Here is a 21,278-nt window from a genome sequence, read left to right on the forward strand (position 1 = left end):
ATACCACTTTAATTCAAAGTGTCTGTTATTTCTTTCAAAAGAATGGGGATCTAATATTCACGTAAGTACTGAATATTTGCAACCCCAGTTTATGGCATATACATTAGAAAGTGGTCGTAAGATGTGGTTTAGCACAGTTGTATGTGACATGAATATACTGCTGCAAGATTATGAGTAAAAGCTCAATTTGTACTTACTCTTAGTCTCCTTATTTACACCTGCACGTCCTGTGGAATTCACTACAAAAAACATCAGTTTTTTCTGGTTCTAAAATCTGATTGGCTAAGAGCTATGCGATATTGTGCTGATAACGGCACAGTAACCGCTTCACCTTTCGTATCATTCTGCCACCTAGTGAATGGAGGTCCTAAACAGGCTAATCTCTGAATGGAAAAACACAGACGCCCTGTTTTTAAACACTCTCCGTGTGTCTCATTAGTTCACTAGCTCATAAATCAGTTGTGAATCCCCAATTGGAAGTTATTATTCCGTCAAAGATCAGCGCTCTTGGATGTTACGTTTAAGTTAATGGGAGTAATGTCTTGTCACATCGTGTGGACGATTAACACTTGGAAAGAGGAATGTACACACAAATATTTTTCTGGAGCTATATCTCTTATCAGAACGCGAAAACACAGTGGAACTGCAGGTAAGCACCGCAGCTTTTAAATGTGGACATTGATCATTTATTTAATCGTGATGTGACTATTAAAACATGTTATGAGACATCGCCACTGGTATATTTATAAGCAGCATGCAAAAACATCTCTCTGACACTTATAAATATAGTTTTATATAGTACTGACAAGAACGAAGTCTAATAATAACCGAGTGCTCATATCGCGTTAAGATGAAATGGTAAACCAATAGTAACATTATAGAAGTATAGTTTTATTAACTTTTACCTCGCGCCAAAACAATAACAACACAAAAGACACTAAATAAGAATAAGTAAACAAGTAATAGTTTCATCATGACACCAAATACTGGTGATTTGATAAAATTTTTGACCATCAGGCCAGCATGACAGCCAGGGAATCCCTGTCAGAGATGTAGCCCAGAGAGGGCGGTGGTCAGCGGGGCGAGTGAACAATGACGTCCGCTCATGCTTTGGTTCTCATACGTACCGAATCTCACTAAGCAAACGTTCAAACAGGCGCTATCTTTAATAATCGACTGTAGATTTAAATATAATACATATATACTCTCGACTGAACTAATCTTAAATCTACAATTTGTGACCAAGAAATTGTAATATTTAAAAACGGTGAATCCGTCCATTGAGTTAATATGAGATTCAAAGCAGCTGAAAGTGTTACCTGTCATTCTGGCCGCCCTCAAATCCGTGGCGGAAGAAGTAGTTCTCAAAAAAAGAGGCTTTTAAAATTACTCCGTTGTTGTTTACTAGTTTTCGTTTTTCAAACGTGTGCGGTCGAACTGTTGTATAAAAGCAATATCGCTCTCTGAGTCGTGTGATATAGCTCTATATCATCACGGCTGTGATTGCTATAAAAAAAAGAAAGCAGACATATAGCCAGTGTCACTATTTGATTTGTATGAATGAGCTGTGTTCTGACCTCGAGCAAACTGTACATCAAGTCAAATTGAGATCTGACTATTTAATTAGTAATAACTATTTTATTTATCATTGCATTGAAGAGACCAACATGCTATTTCCCTTTTGAGCACGTTACTTGAGTCTGAATCTGGTGGCTGTGAAAATATAAACAAAGTAATACTTACTCTTTAGCCAAAACATCAAGACACACAAAAAAAAGGATCTGAAAGAAGTAACAATAAATATACAACAGTTATTTATTCAGAATGGCCTTTAACTCGTCTACTTTAAAATGTTAATGTAATTTTGATAGGAGGAAGCTGAACAAACTGCACATGCATTGCAATACTTGGAGTTAACTTGTATTTAAAAAAAAGTATAACGCATTTAAGAACAAGCACAATACGTTTTTATAAAAGATATAAAACAAATAAAATATCTCTAACCTTAACTGTTAGTTCACAGCTGTGCCACGAGCTCAATCAAGCTAGGCGTACGCTGAAAAAGACATTACAATACTTGGAGTTAACTTGCATTGTAATTAACTAAACACTTTAAAATACATTTAAAAACAAGCATAACACGATTATATAGAAGATATAAAGACAAATAAAAGATTTCCATTAACTGATTAGCTCACACCTGCGCGACGAGTCAAGCTGTCAGCGGCAGCGCTCGAGCTACAAACGATAAACATTCAAATTGATCATTTATTTGTCGTATCGAAATATACTAACAACTGAATTAACATCCCTGTGAACTAATCTCAATAAAGTAACCACGAATTTAAGGAAACTTACCCCAGAATCGACCACAAAACAGAAACAATTCTCTGAGGAGCAAGTCTGTAAATCGGGCGTCTCCTGGTTTGAATAATCACGTGATCACAAAGCATGAGACAGACGCGCGCCTCTGAATGAAAATTAAGTGCTTCTATCAGTGCTGTACGGGACCGAAATGACCTGTTTAGAGCACATTTAACATATTTATTTCATTAAAATAAACAGAAATATTAATAGACTTTAAATAAAGCATATGTTTCATTATCGTTCAATGTGCTCAGTATATATTGTTTCTATGTATACATTCATGCATATTTTGTTAGGATTATTATTTAATGGACAGACACTTTATGAAAATCACATGGTTCTATTGTAGTAGATAAGTGGTCCGAAAAAGACGTCTGATTGTAGGCTAAATTTGGACTGAATTAGACGGACCAAACAAAGACCAGTTTTCAACGTCTTTTTTGGACTAAATGAAGGTCATGACGGGCCGACGTGATTTAGCCCAAAAAACAACGTCTAAATGATGTCTTGTGGGCATGGTGGTGAAGTAGGAAGAAGAGGAGGAGGAAGAGGACGTGGAGGTCACGATGTGAGAGGGAAGACAAGAGCAAGGAGGTGAAGTAAGATGGCAGATGCCATGGGTCATGAGATGAGGATGAGGCAGGTTCTAACCTCACTAAAACAAGGAGACATGACAGGAACGTTATTGGACACGTGCCATAAACAATGTCCCAGGACAACGTGGTAGTAACATAACTATTTGTGTGTATAAGTCAAAATGGTGTTGTTCACCATCATGCAACCCTAGGCACATATAACACTGCACACATTATTACATTCCTGGGGCCTCATTTATCAACATTGCGTAGAAAATGTTCTATATTTTTTACCTACGAATGAAATTTAGTATGTGCGTAAGTACAAAAAATTGGGATTTATCAAACGTGCACACGTGGTTTGTATGCACATCAGTAAGTAAACCTTGATAATAAATCTCATGTGTTCTTAAGCACCATGCTCGTGCATGTTCATGGTCATTTGTATTACGAAACGCCTCCAATGAACCATATATGGTGACAACACCTCCCGTTATAAGTCATGTGGTTGTGCTTTTCCCCTCATCGCAATAATGGCAAAGAGAGCTTAAAAAAGAAATTTTACAGACACAGAAATTGAGTTACTGGTGGATAAGGTTAAATCCCAATAACACATCCTGTTTGGTTCACTTAGTGCGGGAGCAATGACTAACAAAAGAAAACAAATCTGCATGGGAACATGTTACCAGTGAGTTTAATTCCGTTGGGTATGAGAACACTTCTAGAAATAAAAAAGTGGTTTGTCATTAAATTATCAGCCATAAAAAAACCACGTCACAGCACAACAACGTGAAATCAGTGCAATGACAGAACTTTCCTTGGACAGCCACATAACCAGGATCATCTGCGCGATTTTTGAAAATGAAGTTTGAATCCCTGTATGTTTACAGAACTATGTCAAAGTATAACCTCAAAGTGACACACATTACCTTGTGCACAGAGAAAGAAAAAGCCATATGTGTTTTTTTATTCATACCATCAGTGTGTAGTTGACACATTGTGTGCTTATTACAGTTTTTCTCAAATGCTAAAACACATTTCACAAAAGTTTCCTCCATGTTCACCAAAGTCCAAACACAACACCCTTTTCTAAAGCTACATAAACACAATCACACCTTCTCACTTCAAAACTCAAACTTTCACACCAAAAGAGCAGCTCGAAGCTGTCAAAAATGTAAACACTATACACTATCATTACACACTACAGAAAAACTATTGAAAACACAATGCTCAATTTGTGAGAAGGTTCTTTGCTTCATAACTGCCAATGCATCTTTTTAGAAACTTTACAGTAATGGATGTTCTTAGATCTCTGCAGAGGATTAGGCATTTAGATTTGTGAGTTTCATATTAAGAGTATAAATCCATAGTAAATTCTGCATGTACACTACTGTAACACAACCCAATGCAAAAACAGAATCTATTGCACACAACAGTACTCTTGAAAACATGATCAGGGTGTGAAGTTTTTTTATTTACTTTATTCACACCACACACACCACAATCACTGTGCGGCATCATGTTGCTGAGCTGCATCGGGCCACATCACCTCATCCACATCGCAGACTATATTGTCTCTTGCCAGTGTAGCAGGATTAGGTGAGCTGTGATTGACAGCTGATTTCACCTATCAGGAAGGGGCAGTCTCTTTTTAAGAGCCGAGTGGATGCTGCCCGGGATGCATCATGTCCTGTTTCCCCCTGGGTGTTTGCAACGTTAGCGGCAGGTGAGTTTTTGCTAACATGTTACGGTTTGTTTCAGAGATGGGACCAAGTCACACATGTGCAAGTCTCAAGTAAGTCTCAAGTCTGAACCTTCGAGTCTCAAGTAAGTCCCAAGTGTTTTTTTTCTTGGGCAAGTCAAGTCGAGTCACAGGCTATGTCAAGTCAAGCCAAGTCAAGTCCTGTAGCAGGTCAAGTCAAGTCAAGTCACCTTATTATTGTAATTTTACCTGCAGAATCTGATCTTAATAAAGATTTATAGAATGTAAAAATATAAAGAAATACTCATGTTCAGTAAAATACATCATGGAATCAAACAAAATTGTCATCTCTTCCATTCACGCGCCTGCATTTGAAATAACGAAATTGAGCGGGCAAAAGACGCAAAATGTGAACCGGCCCTTGTAGAATCCAGTCATTTTTCTGTGTGTGTGTGTGTGTGTGTGTTCAGGTGGCAAACTTAGAAAAAGTAGCCAAGTCTCGTACCGCTCAGATCAAGGGAAGTATTTAAAAAAAATAAATCAAAATTATTTTGTCCACATTTGTTCCCAACATGGTATGATGAGGGTTAATGGCTACTTTAGCTATTATTACATTAGCTAACTACCAACTTACCAGATATGAACAAATTGACAAGCTCTTACTGGGCAGAATGGCTCTTCAAATGACGAACGAAATTGGAGGTTGTCGTCTGGCAGCCCGTGATTTTAACGTTGCATGTCTTGCAAAGCACTGTTCATCTTTTGCCATCTTGTTGAAGCCGAAAGCAATGACCCTCGCTACCCCTCCGGCTGACATGTTGATATCTGTTCTAAGTGGGCGTGGTGTGCGGAAGGTACGAGAGGGCATGACCGATGATAGTGTCGTGATTCAGTCATGACAATGCCATTCTCAGCCTGCGCTCCAGCTGGGTCAACTTTATTTTTTTAAATAGTTTATATATTTTATATTCAAACTGAAAACATGATGTGATTAACACTCAAGTCATTAAAGTCATTGTGTCTCAAGTCAAGTCAAGTCCCGAGTCTTTAACTTCCAAGTCCGAGTCAAGTCTCAAGTATTTTATTTTTTGTCAAGTCACAAAAATAGCGACTCAAGTCGACTCGAGTCCAAGTCATCAAGTCACAAGTCCCCATGTCTGGTTAGTTTTAATCTGTGTTTGTCATTTAAAACTAAGGGTTGTGTTGGTTTTAGTCTGTCGTTTGTCCAGCGTGCTGGTGCCCTCGTTGTGCTGTTAAAGTGGGTTACGTGACTGTTTAACCTCAATTGGCTATAGGTTGACCTGATGTTGGTTAACACATGCTGGTAAAAATGATAATTCGTCTGGGGTGACCACTGTTCGGTAAGTGTACAACATGAATTCACAACGTTGTGTGACGCTGTGATTTAGTTTAGTCTCAAATGCTAAAACACATTTCACAAACGTTTCCTCCATGTTCCCCAATGTCTAAGCACAACACCCTTTTCTAAAGCTACATAAACACAACCACACCTTCTCACTTCAAAACTCAAACTTTCACACCAAAAGAGAGGCTCGAAGCTTTCAAAAATGTAAACACTCTACACATCATTACACACTACAGCAAAACAATTGAAAACACAATGCTCAATTTAATTTGTGAGAAGGTTTTTGTTTCATAAGAGCCAATGCATATTTTTAAAAACTTTACAGTAATGGATGTTATTAGATCTCTGCAGAGGATTTAGATTTGTGAGTTTCATATGAAGAGTAAAAATCTATAGTAAAATTTGCATGTACACTGTTACACAACTCAATGCAAAAACAGAATGATTGCACACAACAGTACTCTTGAAAACGTCCAGGAGGATGTCTTTTAGCTCCTCTAGGAAAGTGAGGAGACGTTGGGTGTTGTAAGACCCAATGACAGCATGCCGGTGGACAAGCCCCTCCAAACCCATTGCCGCACAAAGAGTTATATTGCACATACTCATAACGTAGGTCTTTGTGTTGCGCAGAGTTGCGCTCAAAGGGAACCCTATAGACCCGTTTCATCTGCATCTTTTAGCGCCGGAGAATCCGGTCTATTGTGGCCAAGCTGACATTATCAATGCTCTCAAAGCTGACATTATCGGCAATGACTTTGTCTCTGATCTCCAGTAGTCTGATGAGATTGTTCTCACGAACCATATCCACAATAAGGGTTTCTTGTGCCGCTGTCAATATGGCAACCCTCACACCTCTATGTGACATTCTTTCAACTCAAAAAATGCCCTGATGATAGTGGCCACGGTGAACCTACTCAGGTTTGGACGGACTCTTAGTCCTGCTTCAGCCATTGTCATACCATGGACCATGACATGGTCAATGACTGTTGCTCACATCTTGTCCATAATGATGGTGCAAGGTTGTCTTGCTCTCCCTCCTAGACCTTCTCCTCTCCCTTGTTGGCCTCCTCCTCGTCCTCATTGGTCTGCTCCTCTTCTTCCATGGCCAGCTCTTCTCCCTTGTCTGACTCGTATTCCTTTTCCCCTCACTCTGCCTTCATCCATTGTGTTTGTTTGCAATCTTCAGCAAGCTGTGCACTCTGAACTTGCTTTTATACATGTGGTATCACAGCATTAGCAACAAGTGTCTTCAATTGTGAGTCGTTGTGTGTAATGAATGACGCCAGGTGTGTTCATGGTTCAAATATTGCAGACTGTGGCAAGCATTTTGCATCACATGAGCTTTCATTTGAGAACAAGTTATTTTGCAACTTGTGTTTTAGCAAAGAAAAACGTGTTAAGATTTATGAGAATGGAGGATTGTGTCTTCATGTGAAATGTGTTTATGATACTGGAAAATGATGGCTAGATTTAGCAAATGTGTTTAGACAACTGGTCATTTGGTTAAGAGGATTGGCTTTTGTGTTTTAGCATTTGAGAAAAACTGTAATGTGTCCCACATATTAACCTTGATATATTTTGCCAAAACGTTTATTTATTTATGTATTTATTTTATTCATTATTTAGAACACAACAATACATCATCATTTCATAATTATCATTGACTTGTCTTCCGAAGGGCACAAATTTAAAATATGTGTTCTATGGCTCATCATGTAAAAATATGTTTGGTGTCATGTGAACCCGTGTGCATCATGTGTCAAATGCCTGGGTTTTTGATAAAAGAGATGCTCACATTCAGAAAATACTCACAAGACACTAACTTTACACTAAACTCTAATTACACGTGAGCGTCTCTTTTACCATTTGAAACGCAATTTCCGGTAAGGATTGGGTAGTCAACAACTCTCCATAAATCTGAGAAATACCAAATCTGTCATAATTGTCTACTGTAGACAGAAGGTAGACACTCAAAAAAATATTTAACCCCAAAAGTTCAAACTTATGTATTTCAATTGCATGTCAATTTTCCATCCAATTTATTCACATAAATCTAATGTAAATGTTAACATTTTGGTTTAAGCTACACCATCACGTTCAGTTGATCTGAAAGATTAAATAAATTTTATGTAAATCAATGAACTGGGTTTTAAGACTGTGTGATAAATAAACTTTATTCTTTTCAAATAACTTATTGCTATTGCTTTATATAACTCTTGTTTCTGTTAATTCTGTTAAATAAATGGGCAAAACATGTTTACTTATTACTGTATGCATTTATTGTGTTGCAATTGCTCAACAAGTCAAAGGTAACATCCACTCTGAGCAAGTAATAAAGGTACTTAACAAATTAAGGCAACCATTTAAAATAAAACACATTCTTTAGGACAGGTTACTTTCCTTTTCATTTATATATAACTGTACATAACATATCTTGCCATAATTTTGGCAAGACAAGTTTAAACATTTAGGGCAAAAAATGTGTTTCCTATTGGCTCAATAGCACAAGAGCTAACAAATTTTGTGTCAAGAGTATCAGAGCTACAAGGTGCATTATTGTTATCAGTTTGTATAACAAATCCAAAAGTTCACAAGTTTTCAAGTGTCCTTACAGTTGTTGGAAAAATCCAAGCAATCCAAAAATGCAATTTTCACTAAAAATTTTGGTTTTAAGAGCTTAAACTTTTGAGGGCAGCTTGTTGTCATCCAAATTCATCAGTACCTTCTGGAAGAATTCAAATATGAATGAGGCTCTGAGGATAGCTTAAGTTGAGAGCGTAGATCAGTCCGAACAAGATCACTAATCCAAAGGAAAGATTTTCAAGCGTTGAAGCAGCATCACACCCTCTATCACTACTCCAACATCCCCTAGTTTCTCCTCAGCACCAGCACCTTCTACGGATCACAAAGCCCCATAGTCTCAGAAATTCGTCTCTCAGCTTAGGGTTGCAGTCCTAAAGCCAGAAGAAAAAAACAACATTAACCCGATTCAGTTTAACTGAAATATTAGACACATACAGGTTAGAAATGAGTTTATATCTATATATAAAGAACATATACAAACCATGAATTCTTTCACAAGTGTTGTGATGTCCTCATTGAGATACACACACAGACTCTTTATGACACAGTCTCGTTCGAGATGTACGTCATCATGCTAGAAAATAATAAAACAATATTAAATAAAAAGATTATAGTGCAATAATTGTAATTAGTTCTGAATAGAAACAAAATACATTTTACCACACCTTGTCAGCAATTGCCATTATGCGTGATATATTCTGTCCAGCAGCACCTCCTTTGCTTTTGAAAACCTTATGTAGGTTTACCGCGTATCCATCCAGCTGCCCCAAGAACTTGGTCAGGAGTGGCATTTTTGTTATTCGCATGAATTCAGCGTTTATCTTATAGGAAAGCACTTCAGTTATAGAGCGATATACAGATGCGATTAAAGTATTTACATGGCCACATACTGCGATTAAAAACTGCATATGCCACCCATTTTAATACAACTACTTACTGTGATTATAACTTAATGGCATTATTTTTATCGAAGTATTGTGTTTACATGGGGTAAAGTATAATCACAATTGACAAAATCCAATAGTGCATGTAAACAGGGTCAATGATACAAATGAGGTCTCTGCAATAAAGACGACATTCTATTTCTTGTACTCAGCATTGAAAGAATGCATGTTTCACCTCATGGATTTTTTAAAATGCAAAATCCTATACAAGTTTGCATGTAAACAACTCATATCCTTAAAATAAAAAGCAACACTAAAATATACAAACCTTAACTTAGTGATTGTCCTAAACGTAATCAAAACATGCTGGAATAATGACACTGTTGGGGTCCCTGCAATAGTAAAGACAACATACAGTTAGATTTCTTGTACTCAGCATTAAAAAGAATGCATGTTTCCCTTCATGGAGTTGTTTAAACGTAAAATCCTATACACATGTCCATGTAAACAACTCGTATCCTTAAAAAGCAACAGCAACAAAAAACACACAAACCTTAAGTGAGTGATTGTCCCAAACGTAGTCAAAATATGCTGGAATAATGACACTAATGGGTTCTCTGCAATAGTAAAAACGGCATATTAGATTTCTTGTACTCACCATTAAAAAGAATGCATGTTTCACTTCATTAAGCTCTCGAACTGATTTTGCCAAGTGGTTGATGTCCTCAGGGCAACATATTGTGTTGATCCAAGGACAACATTTTTCTAAATAAAACCTAAACCCACCCCAAACCCCAACACTAACCATAACCAAACCCTAAAATCAGAGGGATATGATAAGTGAAAAACAATGGTCTAGAAACAGCTAATCCTAGTTGTAAGCTTAAACTTAAAACAAACTGTAAACTTATTTCTGAAATCTGATTGGTTGATTGAAATGTTGTCCCAGGGTCAACATAATGTTGCCCTGAGGACATCATCCACTTGGCAAAATCAGGAGAGCCACTTCATGAAGTCGTGGACTCGACACTTTACAAGTTTAAACGCAAAATCCTAAACACCTTTGCATGCAAATAACGCGAATGCGCTCAATAATGTCCTTGTAGAACATTTCTGAATATGTGCAAATGATATTTCTGAAAAAGTACATCGAGAGACAAAGCTCAATGATGGCGTTAACCGTTGATGCGCAGAACCATTATAGTATGACATCAAGTCCCGCGAGACAGTTGTAAGAGCACAGCTCTCAAATCGCTCTCGCGGTACTTTAATGTCATTAAGGATCAGTTAAACAAAGAGATTTGTTTCAACGAGATATCCTATAAACTTTCAAATGTAACTTATTTAACTCTCATATACGATCGATTTTGTGTGTTTCGTGTGTGCAACGTTTTGGCATAATGGCAATAAACATCGAGATGATGAAGCTGTAATTTTCAGTAAGGTTTTTTTGTATTTTTTTTTTTTAATAATACATGCTTAACGTTACCTGCCTAGATAAATAAATAATAAACACAGCCAATCGACAGTACGTCGTTTAAAAAAAAAAAACGATATCCGGAAATATTAAGTTAATTCGTGCATTCCGGGCAAGTTCAGATTTTAGTTAGAACAAGCTTTGATTAAATGATTACAAGTTGATAATGAATTTAAATCATTTATAGATACAAAAAACATCTTACCTTCTATGAATAATTCAAATATATTCCTTGCTGCTGAATCAGAATTGCGCCGTCGTCCACATGCCTCCTTGTCGCCACCGGAAGTTTAGGTAATCAAGCGCATGCGCAACACCTGGCATTGCACCTTATGGTATCCAATTAAGTATGGTGGTCCCACTTTATATTAAGTGGCCCTAATACCTGTGAACTTACATGGTAATAAGATGTGTACCTAACACTTAACTACAATGTAAGTACACGGTGTTACATAGTACTTACAGCTGTAATATTTGTGTAAATACATACATGTAACAATCCACTAAATGGTATGTGTAAGTACAAATGTGTAACAGGATTTTGGTGGCAGCTTTTTTTTTGCTTCAGTGGGTACGCATGTGTAGCATGAGTTATGTAGCTGCATTTTGTGGTGGCATGTTTTTCGACTTGCGCACGTGCTGCGGTTGCCAGTTTGGGATGCATTGAGCCTTTGTGATTCCAATGTATATATCATGTATTTATGACCTGCAGGACTGAATTAGACTAAAGTTTCAACTTGTAATACCAGTGTACTTACAGAGTAACTCTTCAGGAACTGTCCACTCAATATAAAGTGTAAAACGCTCACAACTAACTAGGTAATATGTAAACCTTAAATCTCTGTATAACCCTGTAATACCAGTGTATTTACAGAGTAACTCTTCAGGAACTGTCCACTCAATATAAAGTGTAAAACGCTCACAACTAACTAGGTAATATGTAAACCTTAAACCTCTGCATAACCCTGTAATACCAGTGTACTTACAGAGTAACTCCTCAGGAACTGTCCACTTAATATAAAGTGTAAAACAGTCACAACTAACTGTGTAATATGTAAACCATAAACCTCTGTATAACCCTGTAATACCAGTGTACTTACAGAGTAACTCCTCAGGAAATGTCAACTTAAAGTGTAAAATGCTCACAACTAACTAGGTAATATGTAAACCTTAAATCTCTGTATAACCCTGTAATACCAGTGTATTTACAGAGTAACTCCTCAGGAACTGTCCACTTAATATAAAGTGTAAAACGCTCACAACTAACTAGGTACAGTAATATTTAAACCTTAAATCTCTGTATAACCCTGTAATACCAGTGTATTTACAGAGTAACTTCTTTAGGAACTGTCCACTTAATATAAAGTGTAATCATTAGGGTCATTATTGTGTACCATCAGTTTCATTACATGATAATTTCATAGGAACTTCCCACAAAAAAATGTGAAAGTATACATATTAATTCCAATTGCTTGAAAAACACAAGTATTAAACCCTGATTACAGTAAGAAAGTATAGAGGACTGAAAAAAGAGAAGGAAATGCAGTAAAACTGAACAATGTTTAATAACATATCACACTCAACCGTGTTACACATTCTTTGGTAAAATTTTAGTGTATCTGCTGCAGGGTTAACACTAGAACAGCATGAGGTCCATTAGACTGCTTATAACAAAAATAGAAAAATCTAAAAAGAATAATTCTGCCACTGTGAAACTAATTATGTAATACTGATTTTGTTGGAAACAACCAAAATGTTTTTATACTCAGGTTATTACGCATTTGTACCTCAGTAATGAAATCAAAACAGTTATAAGTGAAATGGCAGTGGAGCAAGAAATGTTAAATGAATTACACATAAATTATAAAATATACCTCATACAAAAACATCTAAGCATGATAAAGCAGCTTGGAGGTTGCATGTTTTTATCTCAACTTATATGTTATCGGCAGCAGTTTACGCTCTCTTTTGGCATTTTCTATGGTAGACCTCAGGTCTGCTGTCAGTGACTGCAGGCACCGTTTTGCAAAGTCGCAGAGTTTCTCCTCCTTGGCTTTAAATTTCGGGATGCTTCGATAAAACTCTGGATCAACAAGCTGTATTTCAGCAAGAACAGCTGTTAATGCAAGTGTATTTCGGTCAACTCCAACTTTGGTGCATGCCTTACTGATGCTCCCTTCTTTCTTGAAGGCATGAAAAACTCGATTGTACCGCTTGAGTACATCATCTGGGGTTGTTGCTGTAGAAAGATCAAAGCATAATTAAATAAGACAAACTAAAACCAAAAAAACTTGCATCCAATTGACGAATTTCCAGTGGCCAGCCTAGTGGCACAAACCATCCAAACATCAAGAACAACAACAACTGTTAAAGGGCACCTATTGTCCGATTCACGTTTTTAAATTTCCTTTGGCATGTAAGTGTGTTTCTTAGTACATGTTAACGATATGCAAAAGGTACAAACTCCAAAGTAAACAATGACACAAGTTATTGTCTCCAACATAAATCTCTTTTCTTGGACTACAAAAAACACACCGATTGTAGGCAACAGTTTACTCCCTGGCCCCTAAGACTAACATTATCATAACTCCTCCCGCTTTGACTCACAGCCTGTAAGTTAACTACTGTTAGCATTGCATTGTTAGCGAATCATTAGCGTCACATTTCCAGCTGATGTCAGAGGTATTCGGGCCAATCACAATGTACAGATTAGCTGGCCAATCAGAGACACAGCGCTTTTCAAATCTTTCTGAAAAGAGTTTTGTACAAAATTAAACCGTTTGAGGAAAGCAGGATATCTAGACTTACAAAAAATGTACGGTATGTGTAAAATAATGTGTTTTTTAACCATAAACAACGCAAACACATTTTATTATATTTACAAATTAATGTTGTTTTTAGAGATGTTCCGATACTATTTTTCTCTTCCCGATACCGATTCCGATACCTGGGCTCAGGGTATCGGCCGATACCGAGTACCGATCCGATACCTGGGTGTATATCTGTAAAATATACAGCTATACATACTACTAGTCCTGTATAAATGGATATAACGGTTTTATGGTGTGCTTCAGACTTATTCCTGTATAAAACATGAACAAATACATACAGTGAACTAGGGTATTTTTATTATCTGAAAGACATTTGACAGTAATATTTATTTTTCCTAAGAGAAAACGAGCCACAAATCTAACACTGTACACTGAAAGGGTATTTTAATTTTAGAATAATTTGAAAAATCTGTGGAATTCTGTGGGATGATTTTAAATGTTTTTAGAAGAAATTAGAGAATTTAAGCTATTAAATATTACAAAATTGCATCTAAAATAATTACTTTTTAAAGGCTTACAATTAAAATGAATACACCAAACCAATGAGTCCTCTGAATTAAACTGGCCCAACATGAACCAGATAATGTGCATGTCAAGATAGAATTATAGTTTGTAGCCTATATAAAATGACATATATTATTGTTAATATATATTATAGCAGAATAAAAAAGCTTGTGTAAACGTTCTCATTATGAATTAAGCACGTAGATAATTTCATCATTTTTACAACGCAATGTAAACTTTATATTAAACATAACAAGAGCATTCGTCTTGTAAACGGATTTGAAATTATGGATGTGCTGTGCTGACTGTCGCGTCACATAGACGACAGAGACAAGTAAGATCTGCGGTAAAACTCAGTGGTAAGTTTTATTTCATCTCAAATATCAAACGGTTCATGCTCTTATCATTAAAAACAATCACAGCAAACAGCACACGCAGGGTTTATGTACTTATCAATGGTGCTCACAAACGCGCGAGGCTATGTATGTGTACTTGTTGTCAATGACAGTACTGGTCACTCACAAACGCGCTCAAGCGCGGGGTATGTGTGCTTGTCAATCATGGGCATTAACTCCGTTGAGTACTCCGCCAAAATCTGCGGGCGCGGATTCCGTTGAGACAAGTCGATGTTTTGTTTTATTAGTCTGAAATACTAACAAACAGCGGACATACGGCTGCATGCTTTCATTTCTTTGCCGCTCTAAGTAAACAGTGGTTGCGTCACGCATGAGGTAACTTCCTGGTGTTTGCATTCAGAGCAGCGAAGAAATGAGTTTTGCTTTGCAGTGTTAGCTATAACGGGCATAACTAGGTTTAGTAAGAAAATGGTATCGGATCGGTACATGGGCACAAGTACTCGCCGATTCCGATGCCAGAATTTTTTGTGGTATCGGCCGCATTTCCGATACTGGTATCGGAATCGGAACAACTCTAGTTGTTTTTTAGCAATGAAATAGGTGCACTTTAACACTAACATAAGTAATCTCACTACAAACTTTTGATAAAAAGTCTATAGTTTGACTAGCATGGATTGTGGCAGTGAAGATATTTTGAGAAATGTTTGTAACCAAACCATTCATCAGCCCTTTTCACTTCCATGGTGTTCTTTTTTTCCTACAATGGAAGTGAATGGGGCTCATGCTTGGTTTGGCTACAAACATTCCTCAAGATATCTTCCATCCTGTTTATCAGAACAAAGAAATGTATACAGGTTTGTAACAACATGAGAGTCAGAAAATGACATAATTAACATTTTTGGGTGAACTATCCCTTTAAGGGAGCTCAAAGGCCCCACTCCCAAAATATTAATAATCTATCGCAATGTGTAACAGGTAGAATATACAGTATAAAATTGCAATATGCAGGGGAAAAACCAACATGGTTGTAAATGCATGGTTTGTAAAGTTTCTAATGGTATTTTTTTGTGAAAAGACTAGAACTTCAGTGATAGTTTTGTATTTTATTCAGCAGGCTTAATACACCAAAACTAGAGCAAGTAATTTTTAAAAGAGATAGTTCACCCAAAAATGAAAATTCATGATGCACCCTTGCATAGCCACCCTGCTGCTAAAAACATTAAAATGTTTTGACAGACAAAACAAGAAGACAATAAACTTGATTAGGAGTATATATGGTGTATCTGTGTCCTTCCAGTCATGTCGGGTATTTTAATAACCAATACATTATATCTAATATAATGCAACACTCATTAACATAGCCTTTAGCACTGTGCAGAATACAAAAAGAGTGTATTTTCTGTTTTATTTTATGATCCGAAGCCACACCAGCTCACATATGGTTATTTAAGAACTATGAATAAGTCAGTGCAATTTTAATTGTCTATATAAAAGTGTCATTCTATTTTTAATATAATTTAATATTTCAATAATTTCAGATTTCATATTACATATAAAATGAGTATGACCATCTATAGTCAGCTTCCTAATTTGACAATAAAAGCTTGGTGTCATGCTAAAAAATAAAAAAGTACCTCATCAGTAACAGGTTTTTTTAAGTACCGGAACCACAGCGGAACCGGGTCCAAATGAGTCCACCCGGAACTATTACATTGTTTGACAGGTTGTCAGTTGGAAACTTTTCATAGACGCAGATGCAATAACAGAGTAGTAACGAGTGCTAATGCAGGGTCACGGAACTCCACAAAATAATTTAAAGATGTGCAGAGTCGCGTTACTCGCTTACAGAAATACTTAAGATCTAAAGCGGATCACCGAGAGAACGAGCGAAGTGTTGGGATGAAAGGAGGAAAAACATTAAAGGCGTCGGCTGGATTCAGAGTCCAAGCAGGTGAGCTTCAGTTTTATTTGTGGTTGCATTATGAGTGTTAGCATTTTAATGTTGAATTGAAATAAACGCCCCAGGTATATACCTGTACAACAATTAAGGGGAAAGCATTGAGAAAAGAGATGTATTACTTTCAAGATGTTTATTTGGTATTAAACAGGCTAAACTGAGTTTTGGCTATTGAAAACAATAACTGTCTGAAAACATTCTGCCCCACCAAATTCTCAAGTTTTTGCTAGCAGTTGAATTTTACCTATCCGTTCATAACTGACCAACAGAAATAAAAATGTTAACAATTGGTAAGTCTGATAAAAGACAGACAAATGTATACAAATTAAATAAATTGTTCTATATATATATTAAAAAACAAATGTATCAAAATTAAAATAAGATCTGTATTGTATACAGTAGGATTGCAGAACTTGCTATCATAATAATAATAATTATTATTATTATTATTAACTCGCTATCAGCATGTATTGTTAGCTGTGTGTGAGAGGTGTTCAGTACTACATGGGAATAATAATGAAATACATATCTAGTTCTTTCATTAATTTCAAGAAGCCTATATTCTATTTTTTTCTTAGTTGCATGCAAGCTAAAGCTTCTGATTGCAAACAGTTTTTTAATAAATAAATCATAATTTAGCATGAATTTGGCTATGTTCAAGAAACCTGCATTTTAAAGCAACACTAAAGAACTCTGGCTCTTTGCTCCCCCTACAGGTTAGAAGCGTAATTGTTCATTACCACTGTCGTAAATACTGCAGCATAGCTGGCTCTGATTGGATTGTCTGCCGTAAAGCAAGTTTTTGTAGTTTTTAACTCGAACTACAGGACCGCTACCCGACGGTTGGAAACTTCTTTAGTGCGGTTTTGGCCGATAAAGGGCTGCACAGCGAATTTGAAAGTGCCATTCACCCTGTTTTGTGTGGATGAACCACTGAAACTCTTTTTTTGGAAACGTTATTTTAAGGTAAAAAAAACTCTTTGGTGTTGCTTTAACGCTTTTATCAAATCTTGCTCTTCTAACTTTCACTCTGTGCATGCGTGCCATGCATCCAAGTGAATGACATCGATCAGAGGAGTGTGAGAGCGATTTGAAATCAGACTCTGTATGATTTCTTGAATCGTTCTCGCGGTACTTTGATGTCATCTGCATGTCAGTTCTTGCATGTCGGGTAAAGTTAAACATAACTATGAACTCGGCAGAAAACTTCCCTTCGCCTTGTCGATGAATTGTATATAGCAGGAAAAGTTATACGTTTCTTCTCAGCGTGAGAAATACAAGGTGTGGCATGTGAGCGGGTTAACTGACTAAAATGCATAGATTGTCAAACTTTTTAAGACCTTTTTTATACAACTTCAAATGAAATTTAATACCTACATCGCACCCATTCGGGTAGAATAAATAATTTTAAATAACATAATATACCTAAAATAATTACTTTATCTAAGTGTTTGAACATTCATAACAACATGCCTCTGAAAGGCTGAGTCCAAGGCCCAAACGGCCTAACCCTTATCTTTACCCAACAATCAAATAGATTTAAAATGTACATTTATTGTACATTTGAAAATCCCTATATCAGGGATGGGCAACTGTAGGGCCAGGGGCTACATGCAGCGCTCAGCGCTCTTGTGGAGCCTGCCACGATTTATTATGACCATTATGTCGGAGAAGGTAATTTATGTTAAAACAATGGTCTTGTTTGATCCATGCAATAAGCTCCAAACCAAACAATAACACCAATTTTAAGGTATTATTTTTTGCATGTTTAATATAGTTAAGATAATAACAACAACAACATTGAATAACACTCATCTGTAATGTTCTAAAACAGAAAAATACTGACAAACAAAATTAACCATATTATGGCAAATTAAACAAAAAACCCTTATTCGGATACTCAAACACAACAACAAATTAAAATGTAATGCTATTTTGACCCTAAAAAGGCGAGATCTGTTCACTGCACCAGACACAAGCTCATATATAGATATTAGGGGTGTAACGGTACGCAAAAATCACGGTTCGGTGCGAACCCCGGTTTTGAAGCCACGGTTCGGTTCATTTTTGGTACAGTAAGGGAGAAATGCAAACATTAAACTGCAGGTTGTTTATTACTTTAAACTTTTTTTACAATTTTTTTACACTTTTTAAAACACTTTATTAAAATATAACAGATAAAATATATATACAATGAAAAAATAATAAATAAAATACTACTGCAAAGTTATTTTTTACATTATTTTATAACAGAAGGTAACTCTTATCTTAACCTTCTCTTAAACTTTTTCTACTAAAACCTTGAACTAACAAATTCAATTCCTGAATACATTTATGAACTATTAGCCTACATTTTTGCCACTAAAAATTTTCTGTTTTGATTTATTTTGGATTGTTTAACTCACAGAATTGAATTGGCTATGTACCATCTCTGTATAAAAATAATATTACTGCTCTATGTGTAACTGCATAGCAAGCAACATGATGATATACTTATTATACACTCATTTTTTTGAGATTAGTGAGCTGCATACATAGCCATCTTTGATCTTTTGCACGTTTCTCCTAATCTTTGCTTGTGTCATCAATGTAAGCTGTGACTTTACTTACGAACCCCTCCGCAGCTGAGTAACAGCTGAGTAAGCCCGGGTTACAGCTCTTCTCTGTCCCGACCAGCTGGTCGCATTGTGACAATGATATGATTGACGTGATATGCAGATGAAAAATCTGATCACGCATTCCTTATTCTTGCTGTCACAGAAAGCGCGTCTCATAAATGCGTAGCATTCAATCCTCTCACGCACTTTTGAAAGAACAAAGCAGCGCGTTGACACGCGTTTAACATGCGCTTTTAGATACGACACGTAAACGTTTATATCAATAATCAAACGGATATACAACTAAGTAAATAAAAATCTTTCTGCGGGCCGAATTATGTTATATGTTTGACAGAAGACTTGCGCTGAACGCGGAGACTTCCGCCACTTAAGGGCGATTTATAGTCGTGCGTAGGTCTTACGGCGTAGCAGCGACGACGTAGGTTCCGCGTCGGTTTTCATTTATACTTGTGCGTCGCCGTCCGCGACGACGTGCAAACACACGCGAAACCGCTGGTTGGCAGTAATCACGCGTGTAACCACAGTAGCAGCAGAAGTCGTCACAGAAGAAGAAGCTAAGCAAGTTAACCCACAAACGAAGAAGAAATAGCAACTTGTTGTGTATAATTTGAGAAGACCAGCAATGATGGACGTAAATAAACAGCGACTTATGTTTCAGTTTGAGTTAAATCACTCCTCAACTTGGCTCATCTTTGTTTTCACCGTCTCAAACGGAAATACCTATGACGCAGTTTTTTTACCTGACGGGAGGGGTTCTGGTGGACCAATCACAGCGCTTACGGTCCGCGTAGAGCCGACGCGCTGTTAGAAATTTTGTGAGGTGCGCGTCAGGCTACGCAGAGCTAAGCACAGGCTACGGATAGCCTACGCCGTAGCTACGCCGTAGGACCTACGCACGACTATAAATCACCCTTTAATATGTTCGTGCGGAAACGCACGTATTATGTTCCGCACAGGCGCACACAAAATGCATTCGGCCTTTCGGTGCACGTGCGCACCGTGCCGAAAGCCCTGAACCGAAACGGTCCGGTTCGAATACACGTACCGTTACACCCCTAATAGATATATTTCTGTTAATCTTTATACAGGACCATACTAAAGTTTTCTAATGCTAACTTAGTATGACAATGTCAATATGTAGCCTATAGTATATATTGCAAGATGATATTATCTAATTAAACAGTAAACAAAATATATAGGCTAATAGCTTAAAACTGTGTTTTATTGTTTGCAGCTTATTATTCCATGGATCACACAAGACTATTGTTTAACATATAATTACCTTCTCCGACATAATGATCATATTAAAATGTGTCTTCGCTACCTAGATTTACTAGAGACATTGTGGAACAGAAGAGCGAGTGTGTGTGTGTCACTGATTAAATCAAACAACCAATCACAGGTGCGAGGACACCAGACATTGTCCCGCCTCCCCAGTCCCAAATCATCTTGATCGAGCAAGTGCGTGTTGTGCAGCTGCAAGCAAATAGAGAGAGTCGAGAGTGACGCCTTTTGCTCGCGTGACTGCGTTTGTGCGCTTTGAACTGAGGTGCGCTCTCGGGAGGACGTTTTCTGCGCGCGAATAGTGTTCTGCGCGTTCGCTAAGAAGCTTTTCCGCACATGGATAATGTTCTGCGCTCGTATCTGTCGCTCGCGCGTGGTTTTCGTGCACGCAAGTTTTATGTCTGAATTAAAAGCATACAAAAATCTTTTGATCATTTGAAAAATTAAGACCTCCGCGAAAAATTCAAGACTTTGAGGTGAAATTCAATACCTTTTAAGGCCTTAATATGGGAAAATGAAATGTAATACTTTTTTAAAAGACTTTTAAGACTCTGTTGAATGTGTGAGACTTGAGAGCCCTGCAAATGTACTGTTGTTCCTCCGCGATAAACTGGCAACCTTCATGTCCTGCGATTTCAGTTAGCAACAGATTTCAAAATACTTCCACACAAAAGACAAAAAAAAACGATTTATGGCCGGTCAACCGGTGCATCCCTACATAGTAGATAGCACCAGTTTTAGTCAAAGAGACCAATAACCAATACTTTGTATGAG

General features: G+C 37.0%; 1 long non-coding RNA gene across 2 annotated transcripts; it reads right to left on the bottom strand.

The window, feature by feature from the left end:
* Positions 1-8,133: 8,133 nt before the first annotated feature.
* LOC129453734 (uncharacterized) lies at positions 8,134-11,302 on the bottom strand. Of its 2 annotated transcripts, XR_012373333.1 has the most exons (5): positions 11,160-11,302; positions 10,031-10,094; positions 9,806-9,869; positions 9,259-9,414; positions 8,134-9,167 (listed from the first exon to the last, which is right to left on the bottom strand). It is a non-coding gene; the product is annotated as an uncharacterized lncRNA (long non-coding RNA). The 2 variants fall into 2 exon arrangements; XR_012373332.1 differs by lacking the exon at positions 11,160-11,302 and having other exon boundaries at positions 9,806-10,202.
* Positions 11,303-21,278: the final 9,976 nt, after the last annotated feature.

The sequence above is a fragment of the Misgurnus anguillicaudatus genome, chromosome 14 (genome assembly GCF_027580225.2).
Source record: "Misgurnus anguillicaudatus chromosome 14, ASM2758022v2, whole genome shotgun sequence".
In the NCBI taxonomy this organism is placed as follows: Eukaryota; Metazoa; Chordata; class Actinopteri; order Cypriniformes; family Cobitidae; genus Misgurnus; species Misgurnus anguillicaudatus.